The sequence below is a fragment of the Oryctolagus cuniculus genome, chromosome 14 (assembly GCF_051225735.1).
Source record: "Oryctolagus cuniculus isolate XC-2025 breed Fujian yellow rabbit chromosome 14, ASM5122573v1, whole genome shotgun sequence".
Classification (NCBI taxonomy): Eukaryota; Metazoa; Chordata; class Mammalia; order Lagomorpha; family Leporidae; genus Oryctolagus; species Oryctolagus cuniculus.
The window spans coordinates 28940461-28962073 of record NC_142880.1 but is presented as its reverse complement, the minus strand read 5'-3'; positions in this window follow the sequence as shown (position 1 = coordinate 28962073).

The window sequence follows — 21613 nt, the reverse complement described above, 5'->3', positions numbered from 1 at the left end:
GGGTCCTGGCATATTTATTGCTAATTAGTTTGGCTCAAACTTGCTGCCTAGTACAGGATATAGTGACAGTCCTTTAATGTGGTTATATTTATTAGGAGAATAAAATTACTGGATTAGGGCTGCTTAAAATGATTATTATTTTTTTTTGACAGGCTGAGTGGACAGTGAGAGAGAGAGACAGAGAGAAAGGTCTTCCTTTGCCGTTGGTTCACCTCCAATTTTAACTATTTTTTCCTCCACATTGTCACATGTCCTTAAAAAGGAAATCCTATGCAAATTTAAAATGTGAATTTTAAAATTTAAATAAATAAAACCTCTCTCTTTTTTGCTTTAATACTTTGCAAGGAAAATTAAAACAGTTGTCTATTGTCCTCATAGAAATTAATTAAAGGAAATGTGCATTTATGACTACCAATTATGCTCTATTAAAATACATATATATTTTCCTATAGCATTTTTGTGGGTTTCTTTTTTCTAGTTGTAAGATACACAAAACACCATGTTTTAACATTTGTGGTGAAATCCTGAGAAGGAACCCAATAAAAAAAAAGAAAATATTAAATATTTCCAGAAGCTGAAAATGGCCATGGATTTTGTTAAGATATATCTGTGTTTTCCCAGTTATCCAATAGTCTGGTCTCCTTGCTGTTGACAAGTTTCCATTTTAATCCCTCTGCTGGCCTAATCAGACATATTATTTCACAACCTTTAAGCAGTCACTGCATGCTTCATTTAAAAAAATATGTATTCAATGCATTTCACCTAAATCTTTAGTATATTTTACAAAGATTGACAATCTAGGACTTGATCTGCCTAGTAGACAGTCAGGTTTCATGTATGTGAATATGTTTCCAGGGCTTTTCTTTTAAATTTTATTTATGTATACAAATTTCAGGTATTTCATATGAAAGCATAGTGATATATCCCACATTTTTTTCCCTCCCACGCACCTTCTTCCTCCTCACTCTCCTATTCCTACTCTTATTTTTCACAAAGATCTATTTTCACTCTACTTTATACTCATAAGACTAACCTTACATTAAGTAAAGAGTTCAACAAATACTATGAAGGATAAACCACTGATCCTCAACAGTAGAGACAAGGGTTGTAAATGATCATTGGATCTCAAAATGTTAATTTCACTTCAATATATGACATTTTAGTTACTCTACTAGTTACTGCAGATCAGAGAAAATATATGGTATCTGTCTTTATGGAAATGACTCATTTCACTAAGTATAATGGTCTCCAGTTGCATCCATTTTGTTGCAAGACAGGATTTTTTTTTTTTAAATTGCTGATTAGTGTTCCATAGTGTATATATACACCATACTTTCTTTATCCAGTCATCAGTTGATGGACATTTGGTTTGATTCAATATCTTAGTTATTGTGCATTGAGCTTCAATGAACATGGGAGTACAGATAACTTTTTAATCTGCTGATTTCATATTTTCTCAAGCTCATTGCATTTCTCCTGTGTTACTTCCTCCTCCTCTCAGACTTCATGTAGGTTTCTGCTCTGTGAAGTCACCCCAGATTCCTCCAGATTCCCTTCCCCAGAAAGACCTCTTTGGCACCTCACATAGCATCTTGCTTGTTATAATTAAGGACAGCCCTGTGGTTGGGGCACTGCTTGTTTCGTCATTTGCCTTCTACTCCAGAATAGTTAGGGCTTTTGCAGTTCTTAAGACTACAGTCCCTGCCAAAGAATAAACCACTCAAGAGATGGAAAATGTGTGGTGATGTTTAAAAACAAGTTATTTATTTGAAAGGCAGTGTGACAGAGAGAGAGAGAGAGACAGAAAGAGAGAGAGAGAACTTTTATATCAACTGCTTCACTCCCTAATTGGCTACCATGGACAGGGTGAGGCCAGGCTGAAGTCAGAAGCCAGGTAATCAATTTTTTTTTTTTTAACAAGCAGAGTTAGACAGTGAGAGAGAGAGAAAGAGAGACAAAGAGAAAGTCTTCCTTCCATTGGTTCACTCCCCAAATGGCCGCTACGGCCGGCGTGCTACGCGGATCCAAAGCCAGGAGCCAGGTGCTTCCTCCTGGTCTCCCACGTGGGTGCAGGGTCCAAGCACTTGGGCCATCCTCCACTGCACTCCCGGGCCACAGCAGAGAGCTGGACTGGAAGAGGAGCAACCGGGACAGAACTAGCGCCCCAGCTAGGACTAGAACCCGGGGTGCCAGTGCAGCAGGATGAGGATTAGCCTAGTGAGCTGTGGCGCCAGCCTGGGTACTCAGTCTGGATCTCCCTGTGTTTGGCAGGAATTCAATCACTTGTTTATCATTTACTACCTCTAAGCATCATAGCAGGAAGCTGGGTTGTAGGCATGTGGACTATAATCAGCATTGCAAAAATAAGGATGCATTTGAAATATGGGTATCCATTGTTGCATCCATGTGTGTTACTGGAAGAGAATTTCCATCAATGCAAAAGGTCTAATATTTTATAAATCAATAAAGTGAATTTTAAAAATTTCAAAAGAAAATATATGCAATAGGTAGGGCAAAGGACTCTAAAATGAATGATACATAAAAATTCAAATTGGCACTTAATTTTGTTTTCTAATCTTAATTATGTAACATACATTATACACTGTCAGTCACTGTAATATACATGAATATTCATTTATTGCTCATAGAAATCTTTAAGATGATCCATAAGCAAAGTCTATCAAAATTTAAAAACACATAGTTTTTAATACAACAATTACACATTTTATTTTGTAAATATACTTACCAATAATAAGGATGGCATATACAGATGTTAAATACACTATTATTTTTTAAAAGAATTGTTTATTTTGTTTTAAAGTCAGAGCTACAGAGAGAGAGAGAGACAGAGAGAGAGAGAGGTCTTCTATCTGCTGGTTCACTCCCCAGTTGGCTGCAATGGCCGGACCTGTGCCAATCTGAAGCCAGGAGCCAGGAGCTGCCTCCGAATCTAAATGTGACTGGGGAACTAATGATCTAATTAATCAGCTATCATAAAGGCTTAATAACTATATTATAGCTGAAAATCTATCAAAAACAAAATTTTATGTTAAAAGGAAGGTGTATAAGGTAGACTATGTTTCATATGGATCAAACTAAAACATTTTTATATAAATCAGTATGATGTATTATTAGGGTGACTATGTAGTTAGGTTTTTCCCTCACATTTCTGATGTTTACCAATGTCCTAGCAAAAGAAACTTCTTTCACACGCTTTCACTCTTGCAAGAGATTTTGTTTTGCTGGTAATTTATCACAGTATCAATTGTATACCTTGTGTTTAGCTGGTACATGCTTAGAATATTTCTTGAAGTATGCACCAGAAACACACAATGAAGGGAATTTCCAGAACGGCTATGATCCAGGGTGGAAAGAACACTTGGTATACACTATACGTGTTCATGCGGTGTGAATTATGAACGCTGGGTATCAATTGCCAATTGTAAGTCAATAGAGAAAATTTGAATCTAATTATGCAAAATTCTCTCAGCAAGATTTTTATGGAATGTGAAATTATTGTTGTGAGACACGGGAATAATGATTAAAATCACAAAACAAAATCATACTGTGTGATGTGAGAGTTGCAAGTGGAGTCAGAGCTAGAGACTACTTAAGGGCATAATGATCTAGAATTGCATTCTACTGCTGCAACTCTAAATTGTGGCCCTAAGCAGATACAATTTTCTCACCGACCTCTTGAAGTTTCATGAAAATAAGATGTGTGAGATAATTATATTGCCTTCCAGTAATTAAATAGATTGCTAATTTGTAAATAAATCTTGCGTGTTTTCAGTTCTCACCAAGATAGACTGTCTATTTAAATATCATGGCAAAGCACAGAGGACTTTTTTCCCCTAAAAATCTTTTTTTCTTCAGATTAGAAGGTTATCATAAAATCAAATATAGTGAGACAAGTCTCACCAATTATTTGTTAGAATCTAAGCTTCAGATGTGGAAGCGGATTCTCCTGTCTGCTTCACTGTAGGCACTCTTAGGTGCAATAGTACTTGGCATATAATGAGTTTGCAACAATTCTACACTGAATACATGAATGGATTATTGAAAGAATGATTACCCTTTCACAGGTGTTCTTATACGTCATGTTGATGTTTATTTGGCATACACTTCTTTTTCAGGGTGGGGCATTTAAAAAAAGTAAATTCAAAATAAATAAACTTTTTGAATAAGCAGTTTTGTTTAAAGAAATTTATCCAGTGAAGACATTCATGCCATGTACTTGGATCTAACACACACACATACCCTTTATTTGTTAGGACATACAACAAACATTCATTCCTTGGGAAATATTTTGAATTATTTACTTAGATAGTTACATGGAATATAATGCAGACATTGAAAATAACAAAGCAGATATATGTGTACTAAATAATACAGGCAAGGGAAAGAAAGGATGAAAGAGAGAAAGAGAAAGAGAGAGACAGATACACACACAGAGAATAAGTCAGAAAAGAATCTGGCAAGCAGTCAGACAGGCAACCAGGTAGGAAGGGAGGAAGCAAGGAAGAGAAACTATGAGTGAATGATAAAGAAAAATAGCACAACTGAATAAAAAACTGGCAGCAATGGAATCATTGCATATCTCTTATAAATATGATAAAATTCACTGTAAATTTTTTTAAATCAAACATATTTAATGTCGAATAATTCACAGCGTTCCTCACAATATATTCTTTTTTTTAATGTCCCTCCCACCCACAACCCTCCCCTTTCCCACTCCCTCTCCCCTTCCATTCACATCAAGATTCATTTTCAATTATCTTTATATACAGAAGATCAGTTTAGCATATATTAAGTAAAGATTTCAACAGTTTGCTCCCACACAGAAACATAAAGTGAAAAATACTGTTTGAGTACTAGTTATAGCATTAAATCTCAATGTACAGCACACTAAGGACAAAGATCCTACATGAGGAGTAAGTGCACAGTGACTCCTGTTGTTGACTTAACAAATTGACACTCCTGTTTATGGCATCAGTAATCACCCTAGGCTCTTGTCATGAGCTGCCAAGGCTATGGAAGCCCCCTGAGTTCACTGACTCTGATAATATTTAGACAAGGCCATGGTCAAAGTGGAAGTTCTCTCTTCCCTTCAGAGAAAGGTACATCCTTCTTTGATGACCCGTTCTTTCCACTGGATCTCACTCGCAGAGATCTTTCATTTAGTTTTTTTTTTTTTTTCCAGAGTGTCTTGGCTTTCCATGCCTGAAATACTCTCATTTTGGATGAAGCCTTTAGCCTAATAGTTGAGTTCAATTAATATGCCAGCATCCTACATCGTAGTATCTAGGTTTTATATCCAGCTTCTTGCCAATGCAGATCCTGGGAGGTGGCAGTAATGGCTCTGGTGATTGGGTTATTGCCACCATGTGAGAGCCCTGCATTGGGTTCCTGGCTCCCAGCTTCAACCTTAGTCTAACCCTGACCATTGAGGACATTTATAAAAACGATTTATTTATTTATTTGAAAGGCAGAGCAACAAAGGGAGAGACTGAGAGAGAAAGGGATTTTCCAACAGCTGGTTTACTCCTCAAATTAATGCCATGACCAAGGCTGGCCCATGACGAAACCAGGAATCCCATCCAGATCTTCTTTGTGAGTGGCAGGGTCCCCAGCAATTGGACCATCTCCCACTGCTTTTCCCAGGTGCACTGTAGATAGCTGGGTCGGAAGTAGAGCAGCTGGGATTTGAACCTGCACACATATGGGATGCTGGTATTGCAGGAGCCTTTGGCTTAACCCACTACTCCACACTGCTGGCCCAATTGAGGGCATTTGAGAAAAGATCAAGCTGATGGGAGCTTTTTCTCTTTCTGTCTCTATATCTCAAAAAGTTACAAAAATCTCTAAAAGAATTTCTTTCTTGGTGGAGAGACAGAAATTGAGAAGGATGGAGAGAGAAAGAAAATAATGACCTTGATACATGTTTATTTGATCATGGTTATGTTTCCCTATTAGCAAGCTCCACAAAAACTTGGATTTTAATTTTTGTGTTCTCATGTGTGCCTCTTATTCTGAGTCATAGTAGACACTCTACGAGGTTTGTGTTCTTTGAGTGATTTATCTGAACTTAGGAAATCAAGAGATATTTCAGAAATGATAGAAGATCAGGTATGTGGTAGAATACATTCTCTGTTGATATAGACTAGACTGAGATGTAAAGTGAGTGCTGGATAAATTTCTCCGAATGTGCATACACATTTAAAAATATTTCACTATGCCATATATTTGGGAAGAAGCCTATGGTGCAATGTTTCACTGATAGTCCTATGGCTTCCTTCTGCTTTATTGCATCTACACAGAAAGATCCTGGCAGGCTTAGGATTCATTTGTGTTTTGTGCTTCTTTAGAAAAATAAACAGCATAGCTATCTCTATGTATTTTGTGTTAGGCAATGCTATGGACTTAGATCAGGATGCAGACATGTGAGTCTGAAAAAAATCAATACCTAACAAACATCTCCTGCCCCCTTCTTCCTCCTTGAGAACATACAAGTACTTATGTTTGGTTGGACAGTGGAACTGTTAGCTGTGTACAATTGTGGGTAATTATTCTAATTTTTTTCCTCTATGGGTCAGAATATGAACCTTTTCATTTCAGTCCGATTACAGTCCACATCTCTACACTATGATGTAACACAAGGTAGAAATTCACTATTTTATTTTCAAACTATTTGCTATAATCCAGACCTTGGTAGAGACTGTGGCTTGGTGATTGATTTTGTTTTTAAACAGTGTTTCTTTGAAGAAAGTCATCCAAAAATGTTTCTTTGTGATATTGATAAGCTAAAAAAGACATTAAAGTAAGCAGTTGGAAATAGAATGATGCAGATATTTTATATAGGATTATTTTTCAGAAAAATTTCACCTTACTGACATTTGTACACATATCTGTGTGCTGTTAGAATGCACCAGATGGAGCATGACTTGGAGAGTCAGAAACCATCCTGGCAGGCAAGCATCTGAACACATAAATTTCTGTGCCAGGTCTTTGGGAAGGATTTTGGTGAGTGAAGAGGTGAAAGTATGATTGGGTAAAAATTAACTTGATTCACATTTCTTATTATCTTTAAAGCTTTAGAAGAACTATTTAATTGAATTATTCATTTCACAGTGTTTGAACAATGAATAAGAAGGACATCTACACTGTAATTTAAATATCCCTGGGCTTCTGGCTTTCTAACAGGTTAAAGCACACCAATATTAAGGTGGGAACCTATTTCTAAATAATTGCAGTCCTTGGGCTTGAGAGATGGTGATACCGTGAAAAATATTAACTGTAATAGGAGTGGGATAACTGCCATTTGACTGACACTCCAGTGCTACTCGAAGGACTTCTCCAAGCACAGAAAACCCTGCACCATAAAAAGCTGAAGGACATGAAGGGAAAAAGAGTATGTGCTCTTGAGAAGATATTTATTTAAAGATACTTTTAGCAGGGAATTGTAAACAGAAGTCATGAATAACGATAATGATAGTTATTTAGCCCTTACAATTTTTGATGCCATATACGTGTGTGTATACACATATATACATATATATATAATTCTTTAAATGTACAAGTAGTTTTACAAATACAATGACAAGGACTTAGAAAGGTTAAAAGTTATCAAAGTTCAGTTTGGCAGAATTGTAGCATATAAAATTAACATACAGAAATCAACAGCATTTATACACACAAAAAATGCCAAGACTGACACAGAGCTTATAATATCAGTCTCATTCACAACTGGATCAAATAATTTAAATAATTTTGAGGCAAATTTAACCAAGGATGTGAAATATCTCTACAGCAAAATTATAAAACATTAAGGAAAGAATTAGAAGCCATAAAAAAGTGGAAAAATCACCCATGTCCATGGATTGAAAATTAACATAATCAAAAGTCCATACTACCCAGACCAAATTATAGATTCAATGTGATCCTGGTCAAAATTTCAAAGATGTTCTTTTCAGATCTGGAAGAAACAGCCCTAAAATTCTTATGAAATCATAAGAAACCCTGAATAAGTAAAGCAATTCTGCACAATAAAAATAAAGCTGATGACATCACAATATCAGATTTCAAGACATACTATAGGGAAGCTATAATCAAAACACCCTAGTACTTGTGTAAGAATAGACATGTGGATAAATGGAATAGATTAGAGAACTCAGAAATTAATCCATGCATCTACAACCAACTAAATTTTGACCAATGAGCAAAAATCATATCCTGGAGAAAGGATAGCCTCTTCAGCAAATGATGTCAGAAAAATTGGATCTCTGTATGCAGAAGTTGAAACAAGATCCCAAACTTACACTCTACAAAAATCAATTCTCAGTGGGAGAATAACATAAGACCTGAAACCATCGAATTACTTGGGGCAAACATTGAAAGACATTGGAATAGGCAAATACTACTTGGAAAAGACCCCAGTAGCATAGGCAATAAAGGTAAAATTAGACAAGTGGGATTAAATCAAGCTAAGAAGCTTTTACACGGAAAAGGAAGCACGCAACAAAATAAAGAAGCAGCAAACATGATGGGAAAAAATCTTTGCAAACTATACATGTAATAAAGGATTAATATTCAGAATATATAGAAAAAGCTCAAGAGATTCAACAACAACAAAAGAAACACTCCAGTTTAGAAATGGACAAAGCATATGAACAACCATTTTTCAAAGGATGAAATACAAATGGCCAACAGACACATGAAAAAATGCTCAAGATTATTAGCTACAGGGGAAATGCGGAAAACAAGAAAGAAAGAAAGAAAGAAGGAAAGGAAAGGAAAGGAAAGGAAAGGAAAGGAAAGGAAAGGAAAGGAAAGGAAAGGAAAGGAAAGGAAAGGAAAGGAAAGGAAAGGAAAGGAAAGGAAAAGAAAAGAAAGGAAGGAAGGAAGGAAGAGAAAAACTCACACAATGAGGTTTCACCACACCTCAGTTAGAATGGCTATCATGCAAAAATAAAAAAAAATAACAAATGCTTATGAGGATGTGGATGGGGGGAGCTACCCTACACTGTTGGTGAGAATGAAACTAGTACAACCGTTATAGAATACAGTATGGAGATTCTGAAGAAATCTGGAAATAGATATATCCTATGATCCAGATATTCCAGTTCTGGGATTTTACCCAATGGAAATGAAATCAGAATAGGAGAGATATCTGTACCACTGTACAGCTGTTTATAGCAGCTCAATTCACAATAACTTAGATATGGAATCAATTCTAATATTTATCAATTGATGACTGGATAAAGAAATTGTGGTATATATACAATATGGGATATTGCTAAACCATAAAAAATAATTTAATTCCATCTTTTGCAACAAAATGGATGCAATTAGAGACCATTATGCTTTATAAAAAGACAAATACAATATTTTCCCTGAATTGTGGTAATTAATATACAGAGTACCAAAAATAATAATGTATATGAGTGAGATTAACATTTTGAGATTTGATTATCATTTATAGCTTTTGTCTATACTCTGAGAAACAGTGGTTTTCTGCTTACTACCTATTAAATTCCTTATTTAATGGAGAATTAAGCTTGTGACTATAAAGTAAATTGAAGGTGTTCCAATCTAAAAATTAAAAGAAAAATAAGAAAGAAAAGAAGAGAGACAGTGGGAATAAGTGAAGGAAAGAGGGTAGGCTGAGAAATACCATAATGCTCTTAAAACTGTATATATGAAATACATGAAATTTGCTCCCTTTGGGTAAATAAAACCATTTGAAAAATTTCAATGAAAAAAATTTCATATTTATACTTACAGTCAATGGCAAAGCACAGAATCAAATACAAAAAATTGGGACAAAGAGTAAATTATATGTATTAAAGATAACTATATGGAAAATAATTTTTAATTTTTTTTTTGACAGAGTGGACAGTGAGAGAGAGACAGAGAGAAAAGTCTTCCTTTTGCTGTTGGTTCACCCTCCAATGGCCGCTGCGGCTGGTGCATGGTGCTGATCCGAAGCCAGGAGCCAGGTGCTTCTCCTGGTCTCCCATGCGGGTGCAGGGCCCAAGGACCTGGGCCATCCTCCACTGCACTCCCTGGCCATAGCAGAGAGCTGGCCTGGAAGAGGGGCAACCGGGACAGAATCTGGTGCCCCGACCAGGACTAGAACCCGGTGTGCCGGTGCTGCAAGGCGGAGGATTAGCCTAGTGAGCCGCAGCACTGGCAAGGAAAATAATTTTTAAGATTCTGATTTCTAGGCTGGCGCCGTGGCTCACTAGGATAATCCTCCGCCTTGCGGCGCCAGCACACCAGGTTCTAGTCCCGGTCGGGGCTCCGGATTCTGTCCCGGTTGCCCCTCTTCCAGGCCAGCTCTCTGGTGTGGCCAGGGAGTGCAGTGGAGGATGGCCCAAGTACTTGGGCTCTGCACCCCATGGGAGACCAGGATAAGTACCTGGCTCCTGCCATCGGATCAGCGCCGTATGCCGGCCGCAGCTCGCTGGCCAAGGCGGCCATTGGAGGGTGAACCAATGGCAAAAAGGAAGACCTTTCTCTCTGTCTCTCTCTCTCACTGTCCACTCTGCCTGTCAAAAATAAAAAAATAAAATAAAAAAATTCTGATTTCTGAGTGAATGTGGGTATTATGATTTGCTATTGTGTCTATTTTTTTAAAGTTTCTTTTAGTTATAAAAACTTTTTCTTTTGATGGTTAGGTATTTGCAATGGCATATAGCTTAAAAACATTTCCAAATTAACATGAATTTGCCCCCTTACAGATATGAAACAATTAATTCGACAGTATAAGGATCTGATTTATAAATAACTTTTTCTGACTGTAACATGTTATATATGACATTTCTGTCATTTGGTCCATATGATTCATAAAAAAATAAAACATTATGTCTAGAAAAGGCAGATATTTATGTTTTTTATTGAATATAAAACTATTTTAACCACTTAATATGAAATATGATTAAGATATCTAACACATTATTTCCTGTGTAGAAAGTGGTTAATACATGTTTATATTTTAATATAAGAAATAAATCTAATTTTGCATACATGTAGACATAGCTATAAGATTTTTCAAACTATGCTTTGAGATATCATACAAAGGATGGACAAATAATCTTGATGTCTTTCATGTGAAGTAAAATTAATTGTTTCAATAATTTTTTTATTCTACTTTGTATTATAAAGTTAGGCTATGGCTTATTTGCATTTTTCATGTAAATCTTTCATATTACTTATTTGAAATATGGAATTGTGGATTAAAAAAAAACAAATGTTTCATGATCAACAAATATGTGATGGGAAAACTGGAGTTCAGGGCACAGAGCTTCCCTTTGGAAATCTAAGGGACATACTAGATTGTATGTCTACTGGAAGCTATTTTGTGAAAAATAAGAGTATTTACAAAAAGATTGAGAAATTACAATGGCACCTATGGAAATTATAAATGATTTTGGAAAGACAAAGAAACAAGGTTTGAACTTCAAAAGAGACCATTTTGTTAGGGGATGACAAATAAAAGAAAAACAAAGCAGAATAAAATGACAAGGTCTTATGACAATTGCTATGAGAAAGCTAAGTGCCTTCTTGTGGTAAGGAAGAGAATGGCCGTTTGGATACGATAAGACATGTAAAACCAAAGCCAAATAGGTGATATAATAAGACTTAGTTGCTGGTACTTAAGAAACTTGAGTTTCTTAAAAAATATTTATTTATTTACTCTCATTTATTTTAGAGATAAACAGTGAGAATGAGAAAGACAAAGCATGACAAGAGAGAGATCTAATCCACTAGTTGACTTCTGAAATGTTCAAATTCAGTTCAAATTCATGTGGTGGCAGGGACCCAAATAATTGAACCATCATCTTTTGCTGTTATCAGGAAGCTAGAATCTGGAACAGAGTTGGGACTTGAACCCAGCACTCTGATTTGGGAGCAGGCATTTCAAGCATTGTCTTAACCATGGTGCCAAACTCTTTCCTACATTCTTAGGCTTTATTTGCGGATGCTTAAACTACTACCTATGAACTTTTATAAATGTTGCAATAATCAAAGTAAAATAAGTAGAGGTATGTGAATGTTTAGTGGGATGGGCTTTTAAAAAGCCTTAAAAAGGCACTAAATTCTCCTTATATTTGTATCTTCATGTATTGGGACATGGATTCCCACTCACAGCAGTGTTTTAGAAACTAAATATATTATGCCATGGATTATAAGTCTATAAATAATGTCATAAATAAAACCAATCTAATTCTATCACAACCGAAGCTAAGTCTCCATTTGTCAACTACCAAATGACCCAACAGAAGAAACATATGTTTTCCTTAAAATAATGAAATGTAGAATGTGTGAAATTTATTCTGCAAGCAAGCTTGAGATTTTATGTATGTCAAACTCGGGAGAGGCTATATGTTTTCCATGAAAGCAATGAAGAATTCCTTTAAAAAATTAGAAGCAGAAAATTTCAAGCTTATTTATGTCCTGAGTAAGCCACGGGTAAATTAAAACCCAGTTTTTTAGGTGTTATTCAGAAAGAGTATTTCAAATTGAAGAATGTTCAGCTATTGGTTAAAACATAAATCATGAGAATGACTCTGAGATTCCCCAGGATAACAGGACATAATGGAAGTCACAGATACCAGCCTACAAATTAGGTACTGTGTCTGTTTTGTTAGTCGTGGAAATACTCGGTGACTCAGGCTCTTCTTTCATGGAAAAAGGAACGGAACCACGAAAACTAGATTCACCTCTTGCCTACCTGTTACATAACAATGATTCGTATTTTCTGAGCTTCAAACTCTATTACAAAGGGAGTCTAGGATTGGGAGCTTCCTTGTAAGCAATAACACAGGCAGCAAGGTTAAATCTGGATGTATTAACCTGTGTGTTTCCTGTGTTTTCTCCTTCATAGCTGCCCGCATTTCATCGGAACCATAAGCTCCTTTCATCCTCTCTCTCATCAGACATAGAAATGAAAGGTAAATATTTAGAGAAAGCATTGGCCTAAGTAATAAACCAAAAGATTTCGAATGCATTTGCGGACAGCAAGTTTCTCTCGCTTCAAAGATAGTTTTAGCTGTGACATAAAGAGGAGGGGGGCCTGCCAGCATTAGAGAGACACAGAATGAAAGATAAGGGTAGTGCAAGGAAAGAAATGGAAACGGGGCAGAGGTTCTAGGATGTCACTGCTCGGGACTCCTTTCCTCCTACTCAGAAACCTGGCTCACCTGTCATGAAGCCTGCAAGGCACTCAGGCGTGTTGAGCATGAGTTGAGGAGTTTGGACGGTCTCCATAGTTAGCAAGATGAGGAAGATACCTTCCACAGTCCATTTTCTTAGGGGAAATCAGTACAATCAGTTTGAATTTCTCCATAAGGAGAACAATATTGGGCCCTTTGCTATTTGACATAAACTTTATAAATTTAGTCTCATGTGGATCAACTTCCCAGGGCCTATCTTCTACTGACTAAAATGTCTGTAAGTATTGTTTTTTAAAACACAGCTTACGTTTTTAGAGAGCTTGCTATAGTATAAGTCATCTGGATGGCTTAACTTAGATCCTTTCTTGTGAATAAAAATCAGCAAGAAAATCTTGTTTAATATTTTGTATGAAACTCACTATGTAGAGGTTTGTAACTTGAAGAATGTGAAGTATCAACATTCAAAAATCACCAGAGAATATTACTTCAAAGGATTAGTTACTTGTTTTTCAGGTACTTTCTGATATTCAAAACTGAAATGTATTTATATATATTCTACTCTTCTGCAGAGTAATGGTACTTAGACTATCCTTCAGGGAAAGTAAGTAGGAGCATTTGTAAGTTTTATAATTGGCTCGAAATTTCACTGGGAGAAGAATTTTACAAACACACATGTTTTATTTACATCTCAGAAAGGCATGTGCGTCTGTATTCTTGTGTTGCTGAGGTAACATGGAACATGGTGATTTACAGGGCCTAGAATAAGGTTGGGGAGACTAGAAATATTGTAGTTAGTTGGAATTGAAGAATAAATTTTGAGTGCCACCAAAATACCACACAGATTTTCTAGTTATTATTCAAAGTCTACTTTAGTACAGGAAAATAACTTTTCCAAGTCTTTCTCTATAAAAGAAACCTGGTATTATGTATCAGAAAGATCCTTTGAAAACTAAATGGTACACGATCCCAAATCAAAGTGTATAATCTCAGTCTCTGATTATGCAATTCCACTTCTTGAAATTAGATTTAAGGAAACAATTATCCAAAAGTAGAACACCATATGTTCAGCAAAGTTTGTTAAAATGTGATCTGTAAAGCGATAAAATGCAATGCAATCTATGTCTAAGGAGGTGTTGATGCGGCTATGATGCATCAGATAAAAGGACTATCGTGTAGATATTAAAATGATGAATGTGAAAGAGAAAGGAAAAGTTAGCGCAAAAACACAGACTGGGACTTGTATAAGTTAGTATCTGTAACTTATCATACAAGATTAAAGTCACAAAAAAACAAAAACAGTTATTTGATTAGGGCCAGCAAAATTGAATTAAATATGAATTATAGTAAGATCATCATTAAAGACTAAAATCCACATCAATTTCTCCCTTAAAGTAAATAATTGTAGCAATAATGGTAGACTCAAACTACTATTACCACAGTTTTCTCGAAATTACTTAATGATTTTATATTATTATTCAAAATGTTATTTTATTCTAAAAACTAGGGTGTTGTGGGATAAATATAGTTAATTAACATATAAATTTAATGATTGTCTTTTTCTTGGGCCACCTCTAAAAAAAAAGCACAATTTTATATATCCAGCTCCAATCTTTGTTTTTTTTTTTTTTTCTTGCAATACAAGCATACGGTAGGAAACTGATGCAGATCTTGTTGACAAATAGAAATTGCTAGGAATTAAAATGAGCCTATTTATACTAATCAATACTTAGAAGACATTGAGGCATACACATTCATTAGAAAATCATTATGGCACATAAAAATATATTGAAGGCACATTAATGTGAAACTTTAAAAGATATGTTTATTGCATTTCTTAATAGGTGAAGAGTGATAAGGAAGGAATCATTAGTGCGGTGTTTGTAAAGCGGGGTAAATGGACCATTGCAGCTCCCTGTGGCCCATCACATTTTCTGCAGATGGAGCTGCTGCTGTTTGTGGTGGAGAGGAAAGAGCAAATAATTCTGTTCATCTGCATGTCCCCAAATTTAAACGCGAGACATATAATCCACTCAGACATGCATTCAGTCTTCTTAAAGTCTTAACACTGTGTGAATTCTTCAAGGTTTCCCATCAACTACAAGAATCATCTTGTTGAGTTTGGCTGTTGCTATTCAATAAACAAGGCTGAGTGATTTTTCACCTCATTTACTTTTTATTGTTTATATTAATAATTTACCATATATCACATTGACTGCTATTTCCCTAATTTAAATATGTCAATGATTTTAAAATGGTTTACTTGATAGCTATAGGGATGAAGTAATATTAAAAAATCTGTTTAGAATAATGTATGTAGGAATTGAGAGTGTATGTGCAGAATAAGCACAGAAGCATCCACAAACAATAGTTTTGTAAGAAATAGGAAGTTTCAAGCTAAATATTTTAAAACTGGATTTTATCAAGCCATTTTCATGTTTCTTAAAATAGTCCCATCAAGGTGGCATGTACCAGTGCCATCTCACTAGTCCAAGTGATCAATTTCTGTTCACAATTGATCATAATGATAGGACTAAGAGTCAAAGGGATCACATAAACAAGACTAGTGTCTGCAAATACTAAGCGATAGAATCAAAAAGGGAGAGAACAATGCAACATGGGAAGCAGGATACACAGCAGACTCATAGACTGGCAGATGTCCTAAACAGCACTCTGGCCTCAGAATCAGCCCTTAAGGCATTTGGATCCTACTGAAAAGCCCATGAGAGTATTTCAGGCGTGGAAAGCCAAGACACTCTGGCAAAAAAAAAAAAAAAAAAAAAAAACAAAACCCTAAATGAAAGATCTCCGCAAGTGAGATCCCAGTGGAAAGAACAGGTCTTCAAAGAAGGAGGTACCTTTCTCTGAAGGGAGGAGAGAACTTCCACTTTGACTATGACCTTGTCTAAATATGATCAGAGTCGAGAAACTCAAAAGGCTTCCATAGCCTTGGCAACACATGACAAGAGCCTAGGGAGATTACTGATGCCATAAACAAGAGTGTCAATTTGTTAAGTCAACAACAGGAATCACTGTGCACTTACTCCTCATGTAGGATCTCTGTCCTTAATTAAGTGCTGTACATTGTGATTTAATGCTATAACTTGTACTCAAACATTATTGTTCACTTTGTGTTTCTATGTGGGTGCAAACTGTTAAAATCTTCACTTAATATATATTAAACTGATCTTCTGTATATAAACAGAATTGAAAATGAATCTTGATGTGAATGGAAGGGGGGAGGGAGAAGGAAAGGGGAAGGTTGTGTGTGGGAGGGAAGTTATTGGGGGGGAAAGCCATGGTAATCCATAAGCTGTACTTTGGAAATTTATATTCATTAAATAAAAGTTAAAAAAATAGTTTCTCAAAGAGCAAAAAACCACTACAAAGGGTAGGCGTTGCAGGGCAGCAGGCTAAGTTGATGCTCATGACTCTGGCATCAGACTAATAGTTCGAGTTACAGCTGCTACGCTTCTGATCAAACTCCCTGCTAATGCACCTGGGAAGGCGGTGGAAGATGACACAAGTGCTTCAACCCTGCCACCCTTGTAGCAAGGGAAAGACTCTCTCTCTATTTTTCTCTCTCTCTGTGTCTCTCTCTGCCTCTCTCTCTCTCTCTCTCTCTCTCTCTGATGTTTTGCCTTTCCTTAATAAATGAATCTTTAGAAAATAGTTTTTTTTCAGAGGCTGGTGCTGTGGTATAGTGGATAAAGCCACCGCCCAAAATGCCAGCATCCCATATGGGCTCTGGATCGAGACCCAGCTGTTTCACTTTCAGTCCAGATCCCTGCCTATGCACCTGGGAAAGCAGCAGAAGATAACTCTAGTACCTGGGCCCCTAAAACCATATGGGATACCTGGAAGAAGCTCCCGGTTCTTGGCTTTGGAATGGCCAGCTCTGACCTTTGCAGCCAGTGGGCAAGTGAACTACTGGATGGAAGATGTCTGACTCTCTCTCTCTGTCCATAACTCTGCTTTTCAAATAAAATAAATGAAAAAAAAATTAAAAACTTAGTTTTCATCATTTTCCATCAAACTCAAGTGACCTTTCTATAATACAGTTGATACTTAAGTAACAACCAACATCAAACAATGTTTTCTAACATATAGACTGGCACACTTTATATTTGCAAAGAAGTCTTATATATTATATGCATTCACAATAATATTCTGAATGGTATCAATGATATTTTTCTTGATATCTTTTTATTGAAGAAGAAAAATTGTCAAGTAGTCATTAAATGTAAGAAAAAACTGAATTTTATTTTTACTCCTTGGAGAGAAATGGTGGGAAAATTCACCTATTTTGCTGAGAAATACATATAACATTAGTTTCAAAGTTAATAAGAATAATGTGCTTAGAAGGAAATGAATCATTGGAAAATATTTTCATAAATGCTTTGCTGAAAATTTTATTAAATCAATGATATGTGATGTGAGAAAAATTCCGATTATTCTCTGGTATCATCTGATATTTGCTTTATTGGTAGGTTGATATCCCTAAAGTACACAGAATGTTTGTGTGTGTGTGTATGTATGTATGTGTGTGTTTATAAGACTATGTATCCCTGTCTATATTTGAAGGAGACGTGTTCCACTAGATAGTGAAAGCATATGCGTTATAAAGAAGAGGTTTCTCATTTTATTACCTTTGCAGTGAATTGGAAAAGAGGTTGAGACATGATAGAGTTGAACTGATAGAAGAAAGGGTGGTAAGCAGAATATATGGCTAGGGCTTGTGAGTATCCACACTGATCTCTGTTTAGAAAAGTAAATAAACTCGTTCTATCCCTTATCATTATTAGTTACAAGTATTAGCAGATCAATAAATTCTTTGCTGACTCATGCTTAAACTTTTCTGAAGAGGTGGGTACAATCACTCTTCTCATTTCCTGAACTGCTATTTTATTTCTCCACAATCCAAAATTTATTTCATCACAATATTGTTGCTGAAATAGCTTACAAAACTATTTTTATTAACAAACAGTCATGCCTACTTATGGGGTACAGTGTAATATTTTATATTATATTTATATTCTGGAAAGAGTCAATCAGGCTGATTAACATAGTCGTTACTTGACCAGCATATCATTTATTTTTGTGGAAATAGTGGTAAAAACATATTTTTCAGGAATTTTCAAATATACCAGAATATTTCAATAATTTCCTGGGAAATGTATTTGAAAGGTAACTTTATTTTGATGAAAATATTTTGAAATCCATGCTTAGATTTTTTAATACTATGTGTGTCTCAAATAACAAAAAAAGATCTTTAATATGTATGTATTCAAAATATTTTCACACCAAAAAAATCTTTGTTGGTTTTCTTTTTTAAATTTTTTATTTATATGGAAGGAATGAATTTTATGTATTTCATATATATAATTTGAGGAGCAAATGATACTTCTCACCCCACCTTCCCTCCTCCTAGCTATCTTTTCATTTAATTTTTGTGATAACATAATTTCAATTTACTTTACAATCAAAACTTAACCTCCCACTAAATAAGTAATTCAACAAGTAGTAAGCAGAAAAAGCACTGTTCCTCAGAGTATAGACAAAGACTATAAAAATAATCAAATCTCAAAATGTCAATTTCACTCACTACATTCTTTTTTTGCATTCTATGTATTAGTTCCCACATTTAGGGAAAACGTGTGATATTTGACTTTTGGGGATTAACTTATTTTACTGAGCATAATGGTCTCCAATTGCATCCATTTTGTTGAGAAAGACGGAATTTCATTTTTTTTTAAATGGCTGAGTAGTATTCCATTCTACATATATATTACAATTTGTTTCTCAGTCTTCAGTTTATGGACAGCTTGGTTGATTGCATATCTTAACTGTTGTGAATTAAGTTGCATATAAACAAGGGGGTGCAGATGACCCTTTCATATGTTGATTTCATTTTCTTTGGGTAAATTTTCAGGAGTAGAATGGCTGGGTAAATCTATTTTCAGATTTCAAAGGAATCACAATACTAACTTTTTTTTTTTTTTTTTTTTTTGACAGGCAGGGTTAGACAGTGAGAGAGAGAGAGACAGAGAGAAAGGTCTTCCTTTTTCCGTTGGTTCACCCCCCCAAATGGCTGCTATGGCCGGCACTGCGCGGATCCGAAGCCAGGAGCCAGGTGCCTCCCCCTGTCTCCCACACAGGTGCAGGGGCCCAAGGACCTGGGCCATCCTCCGCTGCACTCCCGGACCACAGCAGAGAGCTAGACTGAAAGAGGAGCAACCGGGACTAGAACCTGGGGTGCCAGCGCCACAGGCGGAGGATTAGCCAAGTGAGCCATGGCACTGGCCATTACTAACTTTCATATGATTGTACTAGCTTACATTCCCACTAACTGTTTTAAATGTATTTTCCATGAGCTTTGTGAAGTACCTTTGTGCAATGTGTTATTGTTGACTGTGGTCACCATGAATTGCAATACATCATTAAAACTTAACCTTCCAGTCTAACTGAAACTTTTTCTCTTTGATCAACAATTCCCCTTTCCACATCCTCCTTCTCTGCCTGGTATCTGGTAACTAACTTTCTACTTTCTGGTTCTGTGAAGTCAACATTTTAGATTCCACATAAAAGTGGATTCTCACATAAAAGTGAGATGATATATTATCTGTCTTTATGTGTCTGGTTTCTTTCACTTCACATGAAGTCCTCCAGTTTTACTCATTTTGTTCTGTAACAGCATTCTTTTCCTTTTCAAGGCTGCATATTACAATATTGTATGTGTGTATGTGTGTGTGCACGTGTGTGTGTACATACATACACATCTTTTTTGTGAATAATGTTGAAATGAACTTAGAGGTACAGCTTTGTCTTCAAAACACAATTTTAAATATATCCCCAAAAATTAGATCACTGGATTGCATGGTAATTCCATTTTTTAGTTTTTTGAAGAACTTCTGAACCATTTTCTAAAATGTTGTTGCTAATTTACATTCCCATTAACATGGTAAAAACATTATCTTCTCTCCATATAATTTTTTTAAAAATCATTTATCTTCTTGATCATAGCCATTCTAACATGCGTGTGGTGGTATTTCATTCTGCTTTCAATTTACATTTCCCTGATGACTAGAAATGTTGACCTTGTTTTTTCTCACATATTTCATGATAAAGCAAGCTCTACATGAATTCCCCTAAGCCCATCAGGGATTTCTTATTTTATTTGGCTTCTTAATGGTATTTGGAAATACCTAGAAAATTTTTTACTTCCTCAAATATTATTTATATGTTCCCTCTGGAATTATTTTTGCCTGGTAATTTCATGATATCTTGTCAAATATTATTGAGTAAAATTTTTGCTACTGTTGTTGCTGTTGTTTTTAATTTATCAATTTTTCTTCTTTTTGAAGGGATCATTAACTAATCTGCTCTCACACAACAGAGGTCTTAGTGCTGCTCACCACTTTTAATCACTATCTCCTTTTGGAAAATTACTTTTTTCAAAATTTGCTTTATTTCCATATTCATTGCTTGTTAAGTCCTAAAGTTCTAGAACTTATCGTTTTCCCATATCCCATTTAGCTGTTAGATTCTCGGTTCATCAGGACTGCATGATCCCTCTAAGCTATTCAATCTAACTCATAGCCTTAATGGCTATTTATATACAGATGATTCAAAAATATCTCCAATCCATACCCTAGTTTCTTGATCCAGAATGATTTATCTGGCATTCTTTCACATTTTATACTTTTTGCATTCAAAGGTAACCAAATTGACCTTAGTTTAAAGTAAATCCATGTGTTACACACACACACACACACACACACACAGTCTTTTCTTTGACTTCCTTTAACAGTAGTAAGAAGTTCTGTGTTATTCTGATAATGAAGAATCAAAGAAGTACCCCTTGTGTTTCTCCCTCCAAGTCCCCAATATCTAACATCACTAAGGTCTACCATTTGTCTCTTATGATACTCTCATAGCTTTTTGCTTGATTCATGTGTCTTCTTCATAGTTCAAGCCAGGAGAGTCTCATGCCTGTGTTACTGCAGTAACAACCTAACCGTCCTCATAGGCACTCAGGTCCTCCCAGAGGATCCACTCCATTTTACAAATAGTTTCAAAGAAAACTCATTTTTTAATTTTACTGCTTAAACTTTTTTGTATCATTTACCTAATGAGTTTTTATTGAGTGCTAGGTAAGTGCCTGGCTGTATGCACAAATAATAAACAAGTGAGCAAATAAAAAAAAATCCTTATTTTAATGGAACTTATATTCTGGAAGAAAATACAAATAAACATAAATATATCATGGAATGTCAGTCGACAGTAAGATTTTAAGCAAAAAAAAAGTCGGGTATAGTGAAAGAGAGTTACATTACTTTACTTCTGGTGGTCTTCTCTGTTAAGGTAAAATTGGAAAAGACTTACACTTCAGTGGAAAGTCGAGCATACCCATATCTGGAGGAACAGTGTCTTGGGCA